Source organism: Oncorhynchus keta, chromosome 34 (assembly GCF_023373465.1).
Source record: "Oncorhynchus keta strain PuntledgeMale-10-30-2019 chromosome 34, Oket_V2, whole genome shotgun sequence".
NCBI classification, from domain to species: domain Eukaryota; kingdom Metazoa; phylum Chordata; class Actinopteri; order Salmoniformes; family Salmonidae; genus Oncorhynchus; species Oncorhynchus keta.
In genome coordinates, this window is record NC_068454.1 from 62,931,589 (window position 1) to 62,957,330 (window position 25,742).

The following is a 25,742-nucleotide window of genomic DNA, read 5'->3' on the forward strand; positions in this document are numbered from 1 at the left end:
TGTCAATACAAATATTGTTTCTATTGTTGTCCCATGCTGGATCATTTTGATTGTTCACAGCTATCAAATTGTTTTTTGAGTCGGCAAAATGATATCTAAAGACTTCAATAGTTAAGTAATTCTGTCAGTGGTGGAAAAAGTACTCAATTGTCATACTTGAGTAAAAGTAAAGATACTTTAATAGAAAATGACTCTAGTAAAAGTTAAAGTCACCGAGTAAAATATTACTTAAGTAAAAGTATCTGGTTTTAAATAGAGTACCAGTCAAAAGTTTGGAGACACCTACTCATTCAAGGGTTTTTCTTTATTTTACTACATAATTTTATTTTACTACATTGTAGAATAATAGTGAAGACATCAAAACTATGAAATAACACATATGGAATCATGTAGTAACCAAAGATTTGTATGAGTTTTTTCAAAGTAGCCACAAAGCTGCCTTGATGACAGCTTTGCACAACTCTTGGCATTCTCTCAACTAGCTTCACCTGGAATGCTTTTCCAACAGTCTTGAATGAGTTCCCACATATGCTGAGCACTTGTTGGCTGCTTTTCCTTCACTCTGCGGTCCAACTCATCCCTAACCATCTCAATTAGGTTGAGGTTGGGTGATTGTAGAGGCCAGGTCATCTGATGCAGCACTGCATCACTCTCCTACTTGGTCAAATAGCCTGGAGGTGTGTTGGGTCATTGTCCTGTTGAAAAACAAATGATAGTCCCACTAAGCGCAAACCAGATGGGATGGCGTATCGCTGCAGAATGCTGTGGTAGCCATACTGGGTAAGTGTGCTTTGAATTCTAAATATATCTCTGACAGTGTCACCAGTAAAGCACCCCCACACAATCACACCTTCTCAATGCTTCATGGTAGGAACCACACATGCAGAGATCATCCATTCACCTACTCTGCATCTCACAAAGACAGTGGTTGGAACCAAACATCTCAAATTTGGACTCATCAGACCAAAGGACAGACTTCCACCAGTCTAATATCCATTGCTCGTGTTTCTTGGCCCAAGCAAGTCTCTTCTTATTGGTGTCCTTTAGTAGTGTTTTTTCATTGTTTGATTTCTTCACTATTATTACAATGTTAAAAATAGTACAAATAAAGAAAAGCCCTTGAATAAGAAGGTGTCCAAACTTTTGACTGGTACTTTTGAAACTTTTTTTATACTTAAGTATCAAAATGTAAGTATATTTGAGCAATTAATTAAGTATCACAAGTAAATGTATCAATTATTTAAAATTCCTTATATGAAAGCTACAATATGTAACTTAGGTGCCTGACCAAATTCACGTAGAAATGTGAGTTATAGGCCTTTCATTCTCATTACAAGCAAGTCTAAGAAGCAGTAGATCTGCTCTATATGCGCTATTTCTATGCTTACCGTATCAGTTAAGTTTCCTTTTGCATTTTTTTACTTTCAGTTTTTTGTACACCAGCTTCGAAGAGCTGAAAATACAATATTTTTGGTAAGGGAAATATATTTAACAGTGGTTTATATGGTACAATGATTCTCTACAGTCTACAGGATGACTGCTTGTTTTGTCACATAATAGTTTTTCTAATTTCAGTTTAACATTTTAGCAACCAGGAAATGGTAGAGTGATTTCTGCATAATATATCCAAAAACAGTACAGTATGAAGACAGGCTAAAACTGTTTATCCAATAGAAATCCCAGATCACGCTTGTAAGCGATGTCATGGCGACGTTGGCTCGCTAAGCTCATGCTCAGAAACAAGTCTTGGGTCTAATGGTCATCTCGCATCGAACTGCGCATGTGCAGGCCGTCAAATCAAAGGCACTCCTTCGATGTTAAGTTTGTTTTGACATGTCAGTTGGTCACTTTCGCGAGGTTGTTCGTTTACTAAAGACAGACTAGGTTGTGCCTTTAGATTTCAAGATAAATTCTTAGTTGGCTGTGAATTTTCACTTCTCTCAATGACTTCTCAAACCCCAAACCCTGGTCTGGACTGCTTGGTCTGCTTCGCAAGCATGCCCGGAAGTCTCGCCATGTTGCGTCTCTGGGTTTAGAAACTCTGTGGTCCATCTTTAAGCAAACCAGACAGCACAATGTTCTTGTTTTTTTTATCTAGTTACGGGGAGCCAGGGGCACACTCCAACACTGAGACATCATTCACAATCGAAGCATTTGTGTTTAGTGAGTCCGCCAGATCTGAGGCAGTAGGGATGACCAGGGATGTTCTCCTGATAAGTGCTTGAATTTGATCATTTTACTGTCCTGTGAAGCACGATACTATAAGTTTTGGCTCTTTCTGGTGATTGAACACAAACAAGAAAAGATACGCCTGACAGATAGTATTTTCCCGTTGTTATAACTCCCTACTCTGACAACAATGTCACTTGCTGTTCACTGCAACCAGGGTCCTGGAAGGGTGAGCACATGATGCACAGGAGAAGATGATGACACCCACACAGCAAGGCATGACGTCCACAGAAGGATTGATTGGAATGTGTGTGTGTGTGTGTTCCTGTCATGTGTTACAAACAGGGTATATCCTGTGTTAACAGGATGAATTATATACCGTTGAAGTTGGAAGTTTACATACACTTAGGTTGGAGTCATTAAACCTCGTTTTTCAACCAGTCCACAAATTGCTGGTTAACAAACTATAGTTTTGGCAAGTCAGTTAGGACATCTACTTTGTGCATGACGCAAGTAATTTTTCCAACAATTGTTTACCGACAAATTATTTAGCTTATAATTCACTGTATCACAATTCCAGTGGGTCAGAAGTTTACATATACTAAGTTGACTGTGCCTTTAAACAGCTTGGAAAATTCCAGAAAATTATGTCATGGCTTTAGAAGCTTCTGATAGGCTAATTGACATAATTTGAGTCAATTGGAGGTGTACCTGTGGATGTATTTCAAGGCCTACCTTCAAACTCAGTGCCATTCTGCTTGACATCATGGGAAAATCAAATGAAATCAGCCAAGACTGTCAGGACCCGGTTACGAACCCGGGTCTCCGGAGTGAGAAACAGTCACTTAACCAACTGAGCCACGAATAGTTGGCAGAACCCAGAAGATGAGGCAGACACAGCAGTACTTGAGACGGTGTATTTAATGAAGTAAAAAGTGAAGTTCTTCAGGAAAACATGTAACTCCACAACCTCAAAAGGAATTCCACCAGAACAAAGGTAATCCTCCAAGACAAAAAGGTAAATCCACAAGGTGGAAGGTATAGCACAAAAAGCCTAAAAAAATACTCAAGAACAAAAAACAGAATTCCACAAGAGAGTCCACCGGGATCAACAAGAGTACTAGGGCTGGGTGCTAACATACAAACACAGAGCAAAGGACTGAGGAGAACAAAGGGTTTAAATACAATCAGGGGAAACGAGGCACAGGTGCAAATAATAATGGGGATCAAGGGAAAACAAAAAGGTCAAAAGGCACAATGGGGGCATCTAGTGACCAAAAACCGGAACAACCCTGGCCAACTCCTGACAAAGACCTCAGAAAAAAAAATTGTAGACCTCAACAAGTCTGGTTCATCCTTGGGAGCAATTTCCAAACGCCTGAATGTACCACGTTCATCTGTACAAACAATAGTACGCAAGTATAAACACCATGGGACCATGCAGCCGTCATACCGCTCAGGAAGGAGACCCGTTCTATCTCCTAGAGATGAACGTACTTTGGTGCGAAAAGTGCAAATCAATCCCAAAACAACAGCAAATGACCTTGTGAAGATGCTGGAGGAAACGGGTATAAAAGCATCTATATCCACAGTAAAACGAGTCCTATGTTGGCATAACCTGAAAGGCCGCTCAGCAAGGAAGAGACCACTACTCCAAATCCACCATAAAAATGCCAGACTATGGTTTGCAACTGCACATGGGGACAAATATCGTACTTCTTGGAGAAATGTCCTCTGGTCTGATAAAACAAAAATAGAACTTTTTGGCCATAATGATCATGGTTATGGTTGGAGGAAAAAGGGGGAGGCTTACAAGCCGAAGAACACCATCCCAACCGTGAAGCACGGGGTGTCAGCATCATGTTGTGGGGGTGCTTTGCTGCAGGAGGAACTGGTGCACTTCACAAAATAGATGGCATCACGAGGGTGGATATTTATGTGGATATATTGAAGCAACATCTCAAGACATCCGTCAGGAAGTTAAAGCTTGGTCGCAAATGGGTCTTCCAAATGGACAATGACCCCAAGTATACTTCCAAAGTTGTGGAAAAATGGCATAAGGACAACAAAGTCAAGGTATTGGAGTGGCCATCACAAAGCCCTGAACTCAATCCTATAGAAAATCTGTGGGCAGAATTGAAAAAGAGTGTGTGAGCAAGAAGGCCGACAAACCTGACTCAGTTACACCAGCTCTGTCAGGAGGAATGGGCCAAATTCACCCACTTATTGTGGGAAGCTTGTGGGAGGCCACCTGAAACATTTGACCCAAGACAAACAATTTAATGGCAATGCTACCAAATACTAATTGAGTGTATGTAAACTTTTGACCCACTGGGAATGTGATGAAAGAAATAAAAGCTGAAATAAATCATTCTCTCTACTATTATTCTGACATTTCACATTCTTAAAATAAAGTGCTGATCCTAACTGACCTAAGACAGGGAATTTTTACAAGGATTAAATGTCAGGAATTGCAAAAAAATGAGTTTAAATGTATTTGGCTAAGGTGTATGTAAACTTCCAAGTTCAACTGTATACTCTGTGTGTGTGCCGGCATGCATGAGCATATTTTCCTATGTATAAATCAAAAACATACATGTTCACATGTAGTTCATGTGTCTATATGTTTTAGTGTGTGTAGACAGTGTGGAGAAGATGTCTTGTGACAGACCCAGACCAGCAGTAAGCTGTCTGAGGCTAGGCACTGGAGGTGTTGACAGGAAGCGAGAGAGAGAGAGGGAGAAGAATCACAGTCCATTCGGTCTGCTCTCAAATGCTCTGGACAGTATAAGCTAGCTGGCATTACACCCATTTCCTGTTAACGACAGAGTTGACACTCAAATGGCATTGTTCCTTGGAAGATTTGAAGACCCTTATGTATTCAGTCCTCACAGCATGCAGGCACAGTGTCCTTGCGGAGTATCACTATCAGCATTATTCAAGATGCTTTACCTTTTACTTTCAATGCCATTCACTTTCTCAACCCTCTGAAAAGAGCCTCATGGTAAATATGGATACATCGCATCCGGACAAGAGTCCTCTTATCATTCCCATGGACTCACAAGTCTATATTAATTAAGCTGTTGTGCTGATGGGCTCACATGCTTTCTCCTCACTTAGCGCCCATTGGCTCACTGCAATTCAATTGTGTAAAAAAAAAGTGTCAATATGTTGCTGGACCAGTTTTAGAATGCTGGTCTTTTTGATAACAGCCAGTGCTTCTTGGCATTTATTTTATTTTGCTTGCTGGCATAGGAGAAATACAGTGTGTCTGTTTTCTGCAATCCCATGGTGTGGCAAGATAGCGTGATATTATTGATTGGATATCTTTAACCTAGTTCTCTAATAACCTTACCCAGAATGTGTTGCCTACTCACGCAAGAAGGTGAGTTGGTATGCATTGACCCTAAACTCACCAAAAATGATCGCCCATTTGTTGTGGTTCCAGCCGCCCTGAACCCAATGAAATGTTCATGACTAAGTATGTTAAGAGTGGATACAAACCGTCAAAATAAAACTAAAGTGAATCTGTTATTTGTGTAACCAAGAAGCTATAAAAAATAAAATCTCATTAACAGCTGACATCTGTGATAAATAAAAATGTATATATTTTTTAAATCTAAAACACAGGATGTGACCGGAATATTTAATCATGTCTATCTACATTATTACTATCTCCACTAGACAGTGATTTGCAGTTGGATCATTTATAATGATCAGCAAGGCTATGCAGATCAGTAGAATCCCCCAGTAGGGGAGCAATAGCTTCACACAGTATAACTTCTTTCACCAATTAACCCTACTGGTTCCCTCATTATGCACTCTGTCTTCCTCCTGCCTAATTCCCTGCCTGTCAAGATAGACAGGACAGCTCTACTTAGCACTTTGACATACTGTATGATAGGCTGCACACATTTTGAACCTAAAAGGCCTACTGAAAACAGAAATGAAAAGCATAGACTATTGGCTCTGTGTAGCCTATACTAAGTGCGCTGCTTTTTTTTTTGTTGATAATCTGTAGAAGAACAGTTTTACTGTTTAACCATTATTACAGTACAAAGGAAGCTATTACACATATTTAATGTGAAAACTCTAAATGCTATTAAAACGGTACGGTGTATGTAATTATAGGGATGTATGAGCAAAACATGGAGTAAGTTAGGTCCATGCTAGTTGATATTTGGACAACAATTAATAACAGAAGGCAACGAAGAAGAAACTTGTTGACAGAATGAAAGTATTTTTTTTCTTCAGTTTTCTTATATGTGGAGCAAAGTAACCTCCTTCAGAAAGAAGCTCAATGAGATCTCGATTTAAATACCCTTGGCGGAGAGACTGGCTGCAGGCTCGGGTTGCAAGGATCCAAATGTGTAGGTATCTAAACAACTGGACAAAAAATGAGATGTGGAGGGAGAAGTCAAAAGAAAAGGTTTGAACGAAACACGTCTCAAACAAGGTCTGGTACTATCCACCCCCTTGCCATTGGACCGAGTGGCTGCCAATTCAACACATTTGGGCGTGTATTCGCCGACGCTGCTCTTCGCTGGGTGAAGTATGTTGTGATTGCAGTCCAGCTCGAGCGTGCGCGGGTCTCTGTCATAACAAAGGGCGCTCTTTCGCGCTCTGGGAATACGAGCCTTTTTGGAAAAAAATAACTAATCTTGTCCCAACGCTTCTGTAACACTGGTCTCTGTCCTGCAAGAATCAAATTATTGTCAACGAAACAAGATAGCCAAAACGAAAGAAAAAGGTAAGAGTTATACTACGGCACTTTCTCCATTAGCTGACTGTCTCGGTTGCTGCACCTACATTTCACTTGCGCATCGGAGTATTTTGTGGTGTCACAAGTTTGCCCCAGTATCTACTTAGTACATAGAGGACATTGGGCTATTCAAAACAAAACGATTTCGTCTTCTAGTTATTAGTAGGTACTTATAGGAAGGTCTACCATTCATAACGTGTTTGGCCAGTTTAGACCACCTGCCTCCAGCCCCCGGTTTGTTTTTTGCCCTCGCGCTACACAGCGGATTCAAATAATCAACACTCGATAAAGAGTTAGTTATTAGAATCAGCTGTGTCGTGCTAGGGCAAAAACCAAAACGTGCACCCAGGAGGGGCCCCAATACCGAGATTGAGAAACCCTGTCCTAAACCATCGGCTAAAGCTCGGTCATCTTTTCAGCAAAATGCATGCGATAAGATCATTTGTCAGCGAATAAATATGCAAAAATAGTATACTACGAATACTCTATCCGCATTTGGATAGGCTATATGATTGTGTTTTGTCGTTGTGCAGACGGACGTCTGTTTGTATTTGTGTAGGCTATAGTTTACATAAATTAAAATTAGACTTGAGTAGGCTATATAATAGACCTGCAACCAAACGTCTTTCAAACGCTGTTATAGAATCTCATTGAGACATTTGAACAAGGTGAATGAATACCAGATCGCGTTGGTAGAAAATTGTTGCCAGTTAGAGTAAGTTGAAATGCGTAGCTGCGTGCACCAAGATGTATCGAGTTGGGTGATTTCACAGATTTCGCAGTCCTTTGTGTGATATGACAAACTTGTTGTTGTAGACCTAGATTTACCTTACTTGGTTCACCAGCTTTATATTATAGAGCAATGTCTTGTCATTTTGACAGCAGTTTAATTAAAATGCGCATTGGGGGATTTTAGTTGTGGATGATTTTGAATTTTCCACAACAACTGCAGTCTGTCCTAATGCAATGAAACAGGTGATGAATCCTTTGATTGTATGTTTAGGCTGATTAACTTGATTCTTACATTGTTTTATGGTTTTTGAGTTTGTGCACATATGTATAGCCTCTAGCTGTATTTTCAGGCTACAGTGATTCGAGTTACATGTTGATATGAGTTTTTTTCATGTAGTTTAATGCGTTTGATAAACACTAGCCAAAATATAATAGCCAATATTGTGTCAAAGTAGCGAGAACAATGTCCAATAGTTCCGGATGGGAGGACATTGAAGGTACAGGTCTGGGTGTAGCCTACAAACTTGGATTGAGACACAAATAGGCTATTTTATGCTCTTTAGAACCATTCTCATCTATGCCCAACAGAGATAAGCTTTTAGTAGGCTTATATCTGCAAGTCAAATATCTTGACCAAAGTATGGCATGAAGTACGTACCTGTGTGTGTGTGTGTGGTGTGGGGGGTCAAATCTGGGTCAAGGATTGAAAGGATTGTGAGTAATTTAATTGATAGCCTGGCATGGCTTGGTAGCTAGTTATGAGATTGGGAATCTATCTAGCTGGCTATCTAAATCCAATTTCATAAAATTGCTAGGTGGCTAGTATTATCAATCCAATGTTTTTATAAAGCCCTTTTTACATCAGTTGATGCCACAAAATGCTATACAGAAACCAAGCCTAAAACCCCAAACCGCAAGCAATGCAGATGTAGAAGCAGACAAACAGAACATTTTTGTTTGATGTATTAATGAAGCAGAAATCAATAGGCTACATAGCTTGATCACATTCTTTTAAAAACATACCTTCGACCCAGCACCGTCAGCTAAAATCAAATCGAACGCTGTGTGTCACTCCACTGTACACTTTCTCCTCCTCCTCCTGACGATACTACACGCACTAGAGTATAGTGTCCTACCTTACTTTTCTCGGTGCACCTGGGACGGGGCCACTTACTAGGGAGAATGGGGGAGGGGTATTCTTTGCCTAGTCCAGTCAGTGTGTCCCCTCTGTAAAATACAGCTGACAGATATTTTGTTATAAATAATGATGATAAAACACGGGCTTAAAAATGAAGATAACTAATTTCAAACCGTGACATATTAGGGGGCCTTTGTCCCCCCGATGGTCATGACGCCACTGGCAGCAACTAACATAAAGACACATCTTTAATGCCACTGTGTTTCCCCTCCATAATACTTTTGGTGATGTGGATGTGTGATTACTGTGTCTAGATTCCAAAGTTTAGGAGAAATTTAAATATTCATGTTAATCTGGTGCAAAACTCACCAGCTCTAGGGTATCATTATCTTACAGTACAAACAAGGTTGTTTTTCTCCTTTTTAAATGTTTCTTGCCGCAGATATTTTATTAAAAACTATATTCACCCACATCTTTGACATGTTAAAAAGGAAACCAAAGTTGTAGTTGGTGTCCTAGTTTTTCACAGGTCCTTGTCGTCAGGGCAAGGCTGCTCTGTCAGAGAACATGACAGTACTGTTATACAGTAGGTAGTTTAGATGTCATAGCCTAATCAACAAGCAGTGCTATTGCTTCCCTTCACCAGAGTTGGAATATCCTACAGGTTTGTAGCTTTTTCTGGTTTTGTCGTTTTGGAATAATATGTTTATCATATTATTTGTAACTCCTACCCAACCAGTATGCCCTCTCTGAACTCTTTTTACTTTGCTCTCTCGCTTTCTCATTTTCTACCTCCCAGAAACACACATCTCCGCTTTCTTATTACACAACCCCATTCAATAAGTAACTCAGGTCTTGCAGGCTGGTGGGTGATGGCTGTAAATGACTGGAGCTGAGAGAGGCGAGTGTCGGCAGCCCATTCCCTCTGTCGGCTCCCAAATTGCATGTTGTCCGGCTCTCATTTCAGCCCTGAAAGAGCCGGCGCTCGGTTAGCATGGCTAATGGTGCATTTAGACTAGGGTGTAATTTTATTTCCAATTTCCGATGGAGCTGTAGTTTTGTATTAAATGACAGGAGGTCTGCTTCAGAGCTGTGCTGGGCTGTGACGTGTGGATGGCTGTGTCTCTGTAATGGTCTGTGGGGTAATGAGGGCAGAAATAGGCTCTGGACTATGGTCCTGTGGGACGTACAGTACAGCCTATACCTCCCAGCCCACGGTCACCCCTATGATGCAGATATTCCCTCATCCAACTCTGCTGCCTCTCCAACTGTTCCAACACACTTCAGAACTGGCCCAGACTCAAGTTACTGTACTGTTTAGAGAAGCAACTGTCTTTTGAGTCAACTGTCTTCTGCGGAAGACTGCGGTACCATTATACTATCCATAATATTATACTGAATGGTTTCGGTTAGGAACCTGAGAGACCCCAGATGCCCTGGCACATCAATTGCAGTGGTTGAATACTGTGATCTGTCCCTTCTGTGTTGATAACTTCCATTTTGAGATCAATATTACTTTTATAGTTTATTTTTTGTAAGTGTAGAGGATTGACAGTAACCAATATGTCTGAGGTGACTTTGAAGTACTACCTACGGCACTGGAAGGCTGCTAGGGTTTAAATAATGGGCAGTGTGGCTGCTAGGGTTTAAATAATGGGCAGTGTGACTATGTTTGGCTTGAAGAAGCAACAGTTAATCTTCGCCTCCCACCCCCGGCATATGGGACTTTGTTTGGCCCTGCACCGGAGTGAAGCACTGGACTGTGGCGTCTCATATTTCATATTGATGGTAGTTTGTTACCCATGGCAACTGGGCAGCTGATGGGGACCCCATATCTGGCTTAGGGGCGAGTGCAAAGGGGGGGGGGATAAGGAAAGGAGGGTTTTGCAAGGCCGTGCAGTCTTCCACCCTCCCTGCCTGCCTGCTTCTGTTCAGCGAAGGGTTCCGGAACCCTGGGGAGTGAATTATTACCTGTCAGCCCCAGAGCCTCCCCATCATCCATAACCCAAGGCTGACACGGGACAGGCCTGTCCCAGCTATCTGCTGAGACCACCAGGCTTTGGCCTTCAGGTCTGGCCCCTCCAACGGACCATGGGAGAAAATCACATTAACATGTAGCATCAAGCATTACAAATGGTGGGTTCAGGAAAGCCTCGTGGCTTTGCCATGGCAGCTGAAGGGGGTCTTCAGTCATTGTCCGGGACCAGTAGGGGGAATGTACTTTACTGTGTTTCAGCCGTTTGCTCTTCACAATGCAGAAACTTGTTTTACTGAGTCCTCATTGCAATGCTAAGCTTCACTGTATTTGGTCATCATAGATTTGGCATGATTTATTGCATTTTCTAGTATTGGTTTGAATATCACCTCTTTTCATGATATCACCTATGTTAATTTCAGCACTCATACCAGGACCTGCGTGCCCAAAATAAATGTCTGATTTAATTGACTGTGTTCAATATTGACACTGTTTTATCCTATTAGCCCCATCAGTAGCAGTCATTTAAATAGAGTCCTTGACAGGGCAGTAATTAGCTCTGATTCTATAAAAACAGGCGAGCGATGGCTGCCCTCCTCTCACACCGCAGCGGTTAGCACTGTACGGGTAATTATACCAGAGCTGGTGAGTGCGTGAATTTGGGAGGAAAAAGAGTTGAGTTCAACCAAAGGATAGAATGAAAAAAGAACACTCTGGACAAGTGACAGGCCTCGGTCCTCCTTTCCAGACTGGCTGTCTTCCTGTGGTTTTATAAAGCGTTTTTCAGCTGTGTTAACCCCTTGTCAAACATGGTCTTAGGCTGCTCAGCTAACCTGCAGGAGCCACGGGCCGAGAATGCTGGGTAACTGTCTGGTTAAGCTCCATGAACTGAAGTGGAAGGGTTCCAGCAATTACAGGGGGGATGTAACCTGTGTCAGCAGTGTCTCATTTATGTATTCAGGTCAGTAAAAGTTTCCCAACCCTTAAAGTATTTACATGTGAAAATATTGTCATCCTACTTTATGTGTGTTATATTAGTATGTAAATCATGCTGTCAGAGTGGCTTGTCTATGTTTGTTTGAAACACCTTCCCAAATCACAGAATTATAATCTGCAGTTGAGTAATCATTTTAATTTCCACTACCTCTTTGTCTTCCTCAAAAGAGATTGGCCACACACACACACACACACACACACACACACACACACACACACACACGGCTGTTTGATTAGTGTGACGGGAAGATTGTGCTCGGTACCCTCAGGGCTGGTAAGGGAGAAGAGTTTTGGGCAAGAAATACATCCTGTTGAGATGAAAAGTCTTTCCCTTTCATGCATATTTCATCTGAGGAGGTAGCTACTTCTTCATTTGCACATTGAGTCTCATCCTCCCTGAGGATTACTGAGCGATGACTAAAACCATTGCCTTTTTTAAACTCACATTTAACTGCGACACCCACAATCCCCCAGAGCCCCCAATGCACCATTAACAAACTCAAGGGCAATATTCAGGCATTGAGATACTATTATATGCATACAGTATAGAGGTCGACCTATTAATCGGAGTGGCCGATTTAATTAGGGCCGATTTTCAAGTTTTCATAACAATCGGAAATCATTTTTTTTTGTGCGCCAATTTTAAAAATAAAATATTAATATTAAATATTAATAAAATACCTTTTATTTAACTAGGCAAGTCAGTTAAGAACACATTCTTATTTTCAATGACAACCCACCGTTCCTAGGTTAACTGCCTCGTTCAGGGGCAGAACGACAGATTTTCACCTTGTCAGCTCGGGTGATCCAATCTTGCAACCTTACAGTTAACTAGTCCAACGCAATAACGACCTGCCTCTCTCGTTGCACTCCACAAGAAGACTGCCTGTTACGCGAATGCAGTAAGCCAAGGTAAGTTGCTAGCTAGCATTAAACCTATCTTATAAAAATAAATCAATCATAATCAATCGTTAACTGCACATGGTTGATGATATTACTAGTTATTATCTAGCGTGTCCTGCGTTGCATATAATCTGTTTGAGCATACAAGTATCTGACTGAGCGGTGGTGGCAGAAGTAAACATTAATTCAAACAGCACTTTCGCGTTTTGCCAGCAGCTCTTCGTTGTGCGTTTGACTTCATGCCTATCAACTCCCGAGTTGAGGCTGGTGTAACCGAAGTGAAATGGCTAGCTAGTTAGCACGCGCTAATAGTGTTTCAAACGTCACTTGCGCTGAGCCTTCTAGTAGTTGTTCCCCTTGCTCTGCATGGGTAACGCTGCTTCGATGGTGGCTGTTGTTGCTGATCCGAGCCCAGTGAGGGACGGAAGCTATACTGTTACACTTGCAATACTAAAGTGCCTATAAGAACATCCAATAGTCAAAGGTTAATGAAATACAAATGGTATAGAGTGAAATAGTCCTATAATAACTACAACCTAAAACTTCTCAAATCAAAGTCATTTGATTACAACCTAAAACTTCTTACCTGGGAATATTGAAGACTCATGTTAAAAGGAACCACCAGCTTTCATATGTTCTGAGCAAGGAACTGAAACGTTAGCTTTCTTACATAGCACATATTGCACTTTTACTTTCTCCTCCAATACTTTGTTTTTGCATTATTTAAACCAAATTGAACATGTTTCATTATTTACTTGAGGCTAAATGGTTATTATTGATGTATTATATTAAATTAAAATAAGTGTTCATTCAGTAGTGTTGTAATTGCCATTATTACAAATAAATCGTTAAATTGTCTGATTAATCAGTATCGGCTTTTTGGTCCTCCAATAATCGGTATCGGCATTGAAAAATCATAATCGGTCGACCTCTAATACAGTACCAACAGGTATCAGTAAACTTGAATCAAAACACTTTCCCACTGGCTACTTGATGCAGGAAGCAACATATTTTGCCACAATATTGCTACTCTGCTGCTCATCTTATCATAGAATGCAAGTTAACGAAACAAGCCCTCCTGTAAATTGGTGCTGGCCACACATACACTTTATTGATTGGCGCAGTCCTAGTGGGGCTAAAGGTGCAGTGGTTTTTGTTCCAAATTATCTCTTAATCACTTCATAATGAGGGCAGCCTCCCTCCATCCTGCCTCATTGATTAGCTGCTCATGTTGAAACCGAAGCAGTCCGTCCACTTCACTTCACTAAATGTTTACTTTGGATTCGCTGGTGTTTGGGCTTAGCTATATCCGAAATCCTTATAATGGGTTAAGTTGATTTTGTTTCTGGTGGTGCATTCATGCAGTTTTTGTATAGTCTATTTTGGTGATCATGCAATGGATTTCACTATAGCTGAAAACCACCTAGTTCCTGCATGATTTCAGAATAGGTTTTTATTTTTAGGCTAGAAATAAAATACAAAACCGACTCTACTAACTTTGTTCCAGGAATTTTACATGTGGGTGCATACTGGAGCGTGTTTTTCTTGGAAATCGACCCACAATTTCTTAGCATGCAGGAAAGATCTGTTCCTCAGAGAGAGAATGTGTGAGGAGGACATTGGTAAAAGAGGGAGAGCGAGAGAGATTGGGAAATAGGCAGAGTAAGTAGGAGAATAACATCAACAAAACTCCATCATTCATGCCACAAAATACATGTAATCCTTATGCATTTAGGGCCCGATGCAGACTTAGGAAATGTACACCTTTTTATGCACACCTTTCCTAGGCACTTCTCAGTAGTTGGTATTCAGACTTACCTTATGCAGGTGCATAACAGGCTATTCAGGTGTGATTCCCTTGCGGGCATTAAATCAATTGCATTGAATCTCTGAAAAGCCTCCCTCCCACTTGCTGGCCAACAGATTTTCTTGTGGAGTTTAGATTCAATAGTGTTTTCAGTACATGCATCTAAAACCATCCCTTTAAATACTTTAACTTTTTAATTATACACTAGAATGTACACTGAGTGTACAAAACATTGTACAATCAGTGCACATGCTCTTTCTGTGACAGACTGACCAGTGAATCCAGGTGTAAGCTATGATCCTTTATTGTTGTCATCTGTTAAATCCACTTCAACAAAGGAGGCTGACACAATTGTACAGTTAGTTAACTAACAGTCCAGTACAACATTGGTGCCCAAAAAACAATAAAAGAATTCACAACTCATTGTACCTTGACAACGAATGGGGTATGGAGGTCAATGACCTTACAGAGTTCCACTTCTTTCAGCAAAAACAAGAAACTGTGGTTGCAGTGGGCTAAATGGAGAAAACCCTGAATACTGGAGAATCAGAAACGCATTGCCTGGTCTGATGAATCCCGTTTCCTGCTGTTTCACGCTGATAGCAGGACTAGGGCATGGAGAAAACCACATGAGTACATGCATCCATCATGCCGTGTGTCAACATTGCAGGGTGGTGATGGTGTAATGGGGGTGGGGGGTTCATGGCACGTATTGGGCCCCTTGATAAAAGTGGAGCAACGTTTGAATGCCACAGTATATCTGAACATCATTGCCAATCAGGTGCATCCCTTCATTTTTTTCTGCAGGATAATGCCTCGTGCCACAAGGCTAGGATTGTTCAGGAATGGTTCCAAGAATATTACGGTCGGATCAGTTTACTGCCCAGTCACCAGATCTCAATCCAATGGTGCATCTGTGGGATGAGATGGAATGATCTATTCAGAGTAGAGATCCACTACCAGCCAACTTGACATAACTGTGGAAAGCATTGGAGTCAACAGCGATTTGATTCATCATGAACGTTTCCGTGTTCAATTCATGAAATATTGGAAGGTGAGAAAAGGGTACAATAGGGGTTGATGAACCGTGTTCCAGGTTTAAACTGCTATTGTCGTGACTTTACTTTCGTTAATCTGATGACGTTATTTATTAAATCAACTAACTGCGTTTAATTGTTGCCCGATTTATTATCATAATTGTTTTTATTAATCATGCAACAATTAACTCATTGGGAATTGGGGCACCACGGAAGAGGTTGTTTTAAGAGTTACCGTCTCCCAAATTAAACTCTAAGGCTCCCGAGTGGAACAGCGGTCTAAGGCACTGCATCTCAGTGTAAGATGCGTCATTACAGGCCCTGGTACAAATCCAGGCTTTATCACATCTGGCCGTGATTGGGAGTCCCATAGGGTGGCGCACAATTGTCCCAGCGTCGTCTGGGGTAGGCAGTCATTGTAAATTAGAATGAGTTCTTAACTGAATTGCCTAGTGAAATAAAGGTTAAATTAAAAATGTGTATATATCTATTTCATCGATAAAGAGTTGTTATTAATCATTACCTCTTATCATTATTCTGACCAGTTGTAACCTTCTTATAATAATAATATATGCCATTTAGCAGACGCTTTTATCCAAAGCGACTTACAGTCATGTGTGCATACATTCTACGTATGGGTGGTCCCGGGGATCGAACCCACTACCCTGGCGTTACAAGCGCCATGCTCTACCAACTGAGCTACAGAAATATCCCCAGCCTTGCTCATTATTCAGTACTACTAGCTAACTAAATAATAACAGGAGAACATACCCACTTGATACATGACAAGAAAGTCCCTAGTGGACTGATGCAACATGGCGTTTTACAGACACACGGAGAGAGAGAATGACATATTCTAGAACTATTCTCACAATCATATAGTTTGCACACGAACCGCCGCCCGTTTGGAATAAGAAATCATTGATGTATTTACGTTTGGGTGCTTTTGTCCATTGTGTAGTCCTAAACCGAACTAAAGAGTTCTCTGCCATTGGCTCCTGAAGCTGCTTATTTGAAGATTTTCCAGCTGTGCCGATGGGGTGATATCAGTGGGGTGATAAGAGTAGCCTACTACGGTGATTTGAGACTTGTAGTAGGATGGGATGTTTTGAAGAGTTTGAGACAAAATTAGAAGAAAAAAAAATCCAGAAAATCACATTGTAGGATTTTTAATGAATTTGAAAATTATGGTGGAAAATAAGTATTTGGTCAATAACAAAAGTTTCTCAATACTTTGTCATTGCCAACAAAGGGTATATAACAGAGGTCAAATGTTTTCTGTAAGTCTTCACAAGGTTTTCACACACTGTTGCTGGTATTTTGTCCCATTCCTCCATGCAGATCTCCTCTAGAGCAGTGACATTTTGGGGCTGTTGCTGGGCAACACGGACTTTCAACTCCCTCCAAAGATTTTCTATGGGGTTGAGATCTGGAGACTGGCTAGGCCACTCCAGGACATTGAATTGCTTCTTACGAAGCCACTCCTTCGTTGCCCGGGCGGTATGTTTGTGATCATTGTCATGCTGAAAGACCCAGCCACGTTTCATCTTCAATGCCCTTGCTGATGGAAGGAGGTTTTCACTCAAAATCTCACGATACATGACCCAATTCATTCTTTCCTTTACACGAATCAGTCGTCCTGGTCCCTTTGCAGAAAAACAGCCCCAAAGCATGATGTTTCCACCCCCATGCTTCACAGTAGGTATGGTGTTCTTTGGATGCAACTCAGCATTCTTTGTCCTCCAAACACAACGATCTTGCGTGGAGCCCCAGATCGAGGGAGATTATCAGTGGTCTTTTATGTCTTCCATTTCCTAATAATTGCTCCCACAGTTGATTTCTTCAAACCAAGCTGCTTACCTTTTGCAGATTCAGTCTTCCCTTCCTGGTGCAGGTCTACAATTTTGTTTCTGGTGTCCTTTGACAGCTCTTTGGTCTTGGCCATAGTGGAGTTTGGAGTGTGACTGTTTGAGGTTGTGGACAGGTGTCTTTTATACTGATAACAAGTTCAAACAGGTGCCATAATTCAGGTAACGAGTGGAGGACAGAGGAGCCTTTGTGAGAGCCAGAAATCTTGCTTGTTTGTAGGTGACCAAATACTTATTTTCCACCATAATTTGCAAATAAATTCATTAAAAATGTGATTTTCTGGATTTTTCTGGATCTTCTCATTTTGTCTGTCATAGTTGAAGTGTACCAATGATGAAAATTACAGGCCTCTCGTCTTTTTAAGTGGGAGAACTTGCACAATTGGTGGCTGGCTAAATACTTTTTTGCCCCACTGGATGTATTATTACACACAATACTGAATGAACAATGAACACTTTTATTTTAACTTAATATAATACATATGGTCTTTTGGATGGGTGTTCTTAAGGTGATTCCACAGGTTGGTGGTATTTTTTTTATTTAGTCGTTGCTGACCCCATGCTTACATCTTTATCACAAATAAGACACCTTGCTTTCCCTGGTGCCAATTCCATGTAATAGTCCCACACTGGTGCTCTGCTTTTCTCTGCCATCTGTAAAACACACACAGCTCTGAAGTGACAATGATACTGAAGAGTCTGCTTAGGAGACAAATAGTTTAAGTTACCTGTGATGAATGTTGAAAACAAAAACTGTAATTTCTATATGCAGGAAATCCTATTTTAATAATGGTCATGGTAAAAATTGACTACCAAAGTGCGAGTCATAATTCCCATGACAGCAAAATCTGAAAAGCGGTTCCTTCATTAATTTATTCCATAGGATATTTTTAGATTCACTTAAAATAAGGTCTGTGTTTCGTGTAGGCTTACACCACCTGTGTAGATATCCATAGGACAAGGTAACTCTGCTCAATATTGGCTAAATATAAGCAAAGATTTAAAGATTTACACGGGTAGCAAAACGCAGAGTCGGTTTAAGCCTGCACGAAACACAGACCTTATTTGAAGTAGATCAAGACATTCTCTATGGAAGACATGAACGGTAAAATAACGAAGGAACCCCTTTCAAGTTCAGCCGCAAGTTATTACAGGAATTATACGCGTCAACTATTTCTCTCTAAACCATATACCTTTGACTATTAAGAGCCTGCTGCTGCCTACCACCCCTCAGACTGCTCTATCAAATATCAAATCATAGACTTAACTATAATAAACACACAGAAATACGAGCCTTAGTTCAAATCCGGAAACTATCACCTCAAACAAAACGTTTATTCCGTTCCGTATTTTATCTAACGGGTGGCATCCATGAGTCTAAATATTCCTGTTACATTGCACAACCTTCAATGTTATGTCATAGTTACGTAAAATTCTGGCAAGTTAGTTCACAAAGAGCGAGGTGGCCCAAACTGTTGCATATACCCTGACACAATTTCACTTGGTTAATATCACCTGCTAACCTGGATTTATTTGAGCTAAATATGCAGGTTTAAAAATATAAACTTGTGTATTGATTTTAAGAAAGGCATTGATGTTTATGGTTAAGTACACATTGATGCAATGACAGTCGTTGATTGTTTTTTATAAGATAAGTTTGATAAGTTTAATGCTAACTAGCAACTTACCTTTGCTTACTGCATTTGCGTAACAGGCGGGCTCCCCGTGAGGCAGGTGGTTAGAGCGTTGGACTAGTTAACTGTAAGGTTGCAAGATTGGATCCCCTGAGCTGACAAGGTAAAAATCTGTCGTTCTGCCTCGTTCCTAGGCCATCATTGAAAATAAGAATGTGTTTTTAACTGACTTGCCTAGTTAAATAAAGATTAAATAAAGGTGTAAAATATTTAAAAAATCGGCAAAATCGGCGCCCAACCGATTTCTGATCGTAATGAAAATTTGAAATTGGCCCTAATTAATCGGCCATTCTGATTTAAATCGGTCGACCTCTAGAATGCAGTGTGTCTGTGAACACCTCTGCCACAGTTATTGTGTCTGTTGTCACAGATATAGCTTATACTGTAAAGCAATAACTGCATGGGAAAAAATCTATGCGGAGTACAGCTACTGCAGAACCTATTCTGAGTCATGATCATGTCTCAAAGTAGTTTATGGCAGTTTTTGGAAATTTAGGATTTTTATGGGCCCGAAACGTGAAATGAAGCAGGAAATTAAAAACCTAAGCTTGTTTTTCCCGCTTAAAGCCGCTGCTTCATGCAGTGATGCCTCATCATACCCGATTCAGGCTCTGCACGCACTTTAAAGGTGAATGGTATTCATTTACACAAAAGTGTTTTCATTAAATCGCTTACTTTTTTTCTTTGTTGAATGGTATCATGCGACTATTGAAAAATAAATATGCTAGTCTCACACATTGGTGGTATATGACATGCATACTTCCAATTGGGTTTTTATTAGCTTGTTCAAAACCCTGCATTGAATTCCCCAACTATCCATAAATCGCTGTCTTGTTAGACCCCGGCCAAGTTTTCAGTAACAAGGTCGATCAAGACTTTACTTTACATCTAAGCACTTTGGTAAGGGATGACAATGGATTGCATTCAAGTGTCTGCTAGTCCTCGCTTTGTTTAACGTCAATGTGTATGTGTGTGTGTTTATGCATGTGTATGTGTTGGTTTTTGCAGTATAGGTCTACATCTCTGGGTGGTGATAATGCTATCAGTCGTTTGGTTTGGACGAGGTGCAAGATTAGTTCAGTAACAGACTTCTATCGCTCTCATTTTCCTGGGTTTCTCAGAACTCCAGCCCCTTTCGCCTGAATCAGGGTTATTTTTAAACCGTTCTGTGGGGGTAGAGGTCCAGGGAGTTAGTGTCAAATAATTCTACCCATGGCACCCGGCCAGGGTGTGTACAATTCCCCCCCGCCCTCCTTTTCACTGCAATCGTCCGATTTCATGGGTGTGCCAGTTAACCTCTCTTGGGTATGTGGGACGCTAGCGTCCCATCTGGCCAATTTCCAGTGAGATTGCAGAGCTACAAATTCAAATACAGAAATGCTCATTATAAAAATTCAGAAAACAAAACATATTTTACATAGGTTTAAAGATTAACTTCATGTTAATCCAACCACAGTGTCAGATTTATAAAATGCTTTTCGGCGAAAGAATACCTATCCCAGAACAGCCCACTTGACAAATTATTACAATCAGTAACTAGCCTAGCAGAAACTCAGAAATAGAGATATAATTAATCCCTAACCTTTGGTGATCTTCATATGGTGGCACTCAGAAGACATTCATTTACTCAATAAATGTTCCTTTTGTTCGATTAAGTCTCTTTATATCCAAAAACCTCCATTTTGTTTGTGTTTTCTTCAGTAATCCACAGGCTCAAACGCAGTCAAAACAGGCAGACAAAAAAATCTAAATTGTATCTGTAAAGTTCATAGAAACATGTCAAACGGAAAAAGAAAAAACTTTCTGAATGGATTTTTCTCAGGTTTTTGCCTGCCAAATCAGTTCTGCTATACTCAAGACACTATTTTAACAGTTTTGGAACCTTACGAGTGTTTTCTATCCAAATCTACCAGTTATATTCATATCATATCTTCTGGGTCCGAGTAGCAGGCCGTTTTAATTTGGGCATGCTTTTCATCCAAAATTCCGAATGCTGCCCCCTACCCTAGAGAGGTTAACCATGTGGTTACTCATACATGCAGCTGTGTGTGTGTGTGTGTGGTGGGTATTTGCGTGTTATAACATCTGTTACGATGTTTACCATGCGTTTAGTCTTTTACACAGATACAGTAAACATATTTGTGTTGACACACACAAACGCAGTCCTACAGGTTCTCTTTCTCCTGCCCAGTGCCTCCAAGGCGTCTTCATTTGATCCTCCTTTATTGCTTTCCCACATTATCTCTCTGCCTCGACCAGTCTCTCCCTGAGGGGCAATCACTGGTGACGGACGGTATGAAAGACAACTCAAGGTAAACAAGTCTCCAACTGCAGAGCCTGAAACTGCTTTAATGCCTCGTCTCAGAGAGATGAGAGGTACAGTAAACCGGGTATATCTTTAGTCACCTTGAAAGGACCCAAATAGCCACCACAGCGGAAATGACCCCTACCTCCCACTGTCACACTCTAAACATGGTTCCATTACCTACTACTATAATCACAGCCTGTGTCCGTGACTATTTTAGATGGTTACAAAAAAGGTTCCAAAGGTTTGTCACATACACATGGTTAGCAGGTGTTAATGCGAGTGTAGCGAAATGCTTGTGCTTTTAGTTCCGACAGTGCAGTAATATCTAACAATTCCCCAGCAACTACCTAAATACACACAAATCTAAAGGGATTAATGAGAATATTTACATATAAGTATATGGATGAGCGATGGCTGAGCGGCATAGGCAAGGTGCAATAGACGGTATAAAATACAGTATACATGTGATATGAGTAATGTAAGATATGTAAACATTATTTAGAGTGGCATTGTATAAAATGACTAGTGATCCATTTATTAAAGTGGCCAGTGATTGGGTTTCCATGTAGGCAGCAGCCTCTGAGTTAGTGATTGCTGTTTAGCAGTCTGATGGCCTTGAGATATAAGCTGTTTTTTAGTCTCTCGGTCCCAGCTTTGGTGCACCTGTACTGACCTCACCCTCTGGAGCGGTGTGGTAGCGGTGTGAACAGGCAGTGGCTTGGGTGGTTGATGTCCTTGATGATCTTTTTGGCCTTCCTGTGACATCGGGTGCTGTAGTTGTCATGGGGGGGGGCAGGTAGTTTGCCCCCGGTGATGCGTTGTGCAGACCACACCACCCGCTAGAGAGCCTTGCTGTTGAGGGTGGTGCATTTGCCGGACCAGGCTGTGATACAGCCCGACAGGATGCTCTCGATTGTGCATCTGTAAAAGTTAGTCAGGGTTTTTGGGTGACAAGCCAAATTTCTTCAGTCTCCTGAGGTTGAAGAGGCGCTGTTGCGCTGCCTTCACCACACTGTCTGTGTGGGTGGACCATTTCAGTTTGTCTGTGATGTGTACGGCAAAGAACTTCAAACTTTCCACCTTCTCCATTACAGTCCCTTCGATGTGGATAGGGGGCTGCTCCCTCTGATGTTTCCTGAAGTCCACGATCATCTCATTTGTTTTGTTGATGTTGAGTGAGAAGTTGTTTTCCTGACGCCGTGTGCCCTCACCTCCTCCCTGTAGGCTGTCTCGTCGTTGTTTGTAATCAAGCCCACTACTGTTGTGTCGTCTGCTAACTTGATGATTGAGTTGGAGGCGTGCATGGCCACGCAGTCGTGGGTGAACAGGGAGTACAGGAGGGGGCTGAACGCACACCCTAGTCGGGCCCCAGTGTTGAGGGTCAGTGAAGTGGAGGTGTTGTTTCGTACCTTCACCACCTGGGGGCATGGTTGAGACCCAGGGCCTCCAGATTGATGATGAGCTTGATGATGAGCTTGGAGGGTACAATGGTGTTGAATGCTGAGCTGTAGTCAATGAACAACATTCTTCCATAGGTATTCCTTTTGTCCAGATGGGATAGGTCTCATCTAACCAGCAAGCCCTCCCTCCCCCACCACCACAATGAACTACACATCTCTATAGTTTGTCCCATTTGGTCTTTCCCTTTTCTCAGTCGGAACACTTCTGAGGTGCTAATGGAGTCGTAATGGAGAGAGACAGACTGAGCTCTGAGGAACATGTATGGGACAATCAGGTCAGTGATTGCAATTGAGGCGACCATTCACACACAAGACCTTTTTAATTATGTTATTTTAATTAACCAGTGAGCATTATGTCTATGTCCATTTGTCTACCCACTCGCCTTGGCAGACTAGGCTGAATACGCAGGCATTGTGTTCACTTGGCATCCGAGGTCCCTGCCTCCTCCTATATTTTCCATTCAGTCAAATCCATTTTTTTCTCTTTTAGATTAGCATGATAATACCCCACGGGGGGAGGATGGTGAGGTGTCAGCACAGGGTTGCTAATCACATTAACCGTGTGCACCGCCTGGTATTATTATACTAAATGCACCATCGGTTAAACTAACAGTCAGAATTCTGGCATTATTCTCCAATATCAATGGGGTAAGAAAGGGGGAAGGAGCACAATGGCAAATTGTGGGCTATGTGTTGCTCCCTGGTGTCCACACTATTGTTCCATGGATCTTTCCCCAGTGTAATTATGCTATGCTAATACCCTCCCCTTGGTCCCCAGTTATACCTGCAGCAGGGTTGTTCAGCCTTGCAGATTAGACTATGTCACGTTATTGTAGATGGAGTGAAACTAGAGCAACGATAAAATAAAAAAACTCCTCCAAACTGTTTCTCAGACACTCTCTGTGGTGGTGGTAAAATCATTGGCTGGGCTTGTTGCCATGGTTTCAGCGTCAGGGTCAGGTGTGGGTCAGACCACCTTGATCTCCTCTGCTGGATTGATTGTGTTGGCCTTGACAGGGTTAGACCGCTGCTCCTCCCCTTGACACGAGGACTTTGTTAAAGCCTGACACAGGCAGTGCAGACAAACCTCCGTCATGGTCTGAGGAGAGCCGGGTGGGGTCAGGAGTTAAGGTGGAGTTGTGGCTTGATCTGAATACTGATTGATTTTCTTTGTGGTTATCTGGGGAAGGGGGCCGTGTTAGGAGAGAGGTCAAGTCATTTACCCTTATCTTCTGTTAAGACAGAGGTATGGGAATGTGGTGAAGGAATGGCGAGAGACAAGTAGTCACAACATGCCTCGCCCTTTTGCTGGACTGTGTGTGTGCTCCTTGTGATTTCACTCTCACTGACCCACTAATAGACAGCTGAGAGGAGGAAGGACAGTTACAGGGTACTCTGTGTGCCCGATGAACATGTTCTTGGTATTTTGTAGATATGCTCATTTCTGTGGTCAGTTCTTTTAAAATGTTATTTAGAGACGAAAAACTCCCTTGCTTGTCTTGCATTTTCTCCTAGTAAAGTTGTTTTGACAATGAGATGACATGCACAACAGAGCTCTTGGGTTTAGCTTGAACTCAACTGGTGATATTTTGATGATCTATGAGTGTCTATATGTGGCTCACATATAGATGGTCCTTCATGCATTTCTAGAAAAAGGGCTCAATTATGTGCACCAAGTTAGTCCCTTTCAAAAGTCTACATTTTAATTGACAATTTAGATGTCTCTCCTCTTCTAAAGTAATCGGAGATATCATCAACATTGTCAAAATAGAAATTCTGGCACTCTCGCCTTTAGTAGTTTGCACCCTGGTCCTGATCCTGCACCCTGGTCCTGGATAATGAGCAGCTAAGTCATCCCTCTTTAGTCTCTGTGATTAATCAAACTACTACAAGGTCAGTGGAGGGAGCACAGGGTTTGGAAGAAATCTGTCCTCTCCTAACCTCTATTCCTTTCCTTCATCTCTTCCTCCGTGTGGCGAGATCTGTGGTTGTCATTTGTGTTATTTTGCTGGTTAATCAAGGTTTTCTGGTTTATTTGGAGATGTGGTATCTCTTTCACTGTTGAAGATTCATATTCAGAATCGATGCAGAATCGCACATGCTCATGTCAACACACGTTAAAAACTTCTTATGGCTAGGGGTTCCGCTAGCGCCCCCATCGTGTCAGATTTTTAAAATGTTTTACAGCGAAAACACAACATATGTTAGATCACCACCAAATCCAGATAACAGAAATACTCATCATAAACTTTGACGAAAGATACATGTTTTACATATAATTAAAGATACACTGGTTCTTAATGCAACCGCTGTCAGATTTTTAAAAAACGTTACGAAAAAAGCATACCATGCAATAATCTAAAACGGTGCTAAGACATAACAATATTTCTCCGCCATGTTGGAGTCAACAGAAATACGAAATTACGTCATAAATATTCCCTTACCTTTGATGATCTTTCATCAGAATGCAGTGCAAGTAGTCCTAGTTCCACAATAAATTGTTGTTTTGTTCCATAATGTCCATTACTAGTGTCCAATTAGCTGCTTTTGCTAGCACGGTTAGTTCACATGTCCAAAAGCTGGCGCTGGTCCAGGCGAACTCGGACGAAAACTTCAAAAAGTTATATTCCAGGTCGAATAAACTGGTCAAACTAAGTAGAGAATCAATCTTCAGGATGTTATTTTCATATATATCCAATAACGTTCCAACCGGAGCATTCGTTTTTGTCTACAGAGTCATGGAACGCAGGCGATATCAACAGTAATGTGCGCAGCCAGGAACTGGCATTCTGCCAGACCAGTGACTCATTCCCCTCCCCTCCCATACATCACACTAGAGGCTTCATTCCACGTTTGACTGACTGTTGACATCTAATGGAAGGCGTAGGAAGTG

General features: G+C 41.4%; 1 protein-coding gene across 8 annotated transcripts in view; it reads left to right on the forward strand.

The window, feature by feature from the left end:
- Positions 1-6,578: 6,578 nt before the first annotated feature.
- LOC118367503 (semaphorin-6D-like) overlaps positions 6,579-25,742 on the forward strand; it is a 166,555-nt gene continuing 147,391 nt past the window's right edge. For 2 of the 8 annotated variants that reach the window (XM_035751033.2, XM_035751038.2), the window contains exon 1: positions 6,583-6,919. The gene's annotated coding sequence lies outside the window, so the exon portion shown is untranslated. Of the gene's footprint in view, positions 6,920-11,595; positions 11,738-23,043; positions 23,125-25,742 lie in introns of all 8 variants that reach the window. The other 6 variants (XM_035751032.2, XM_035751037.2, XM_035751036.2 and 3 more) reach the window with 5 other exon arrangements.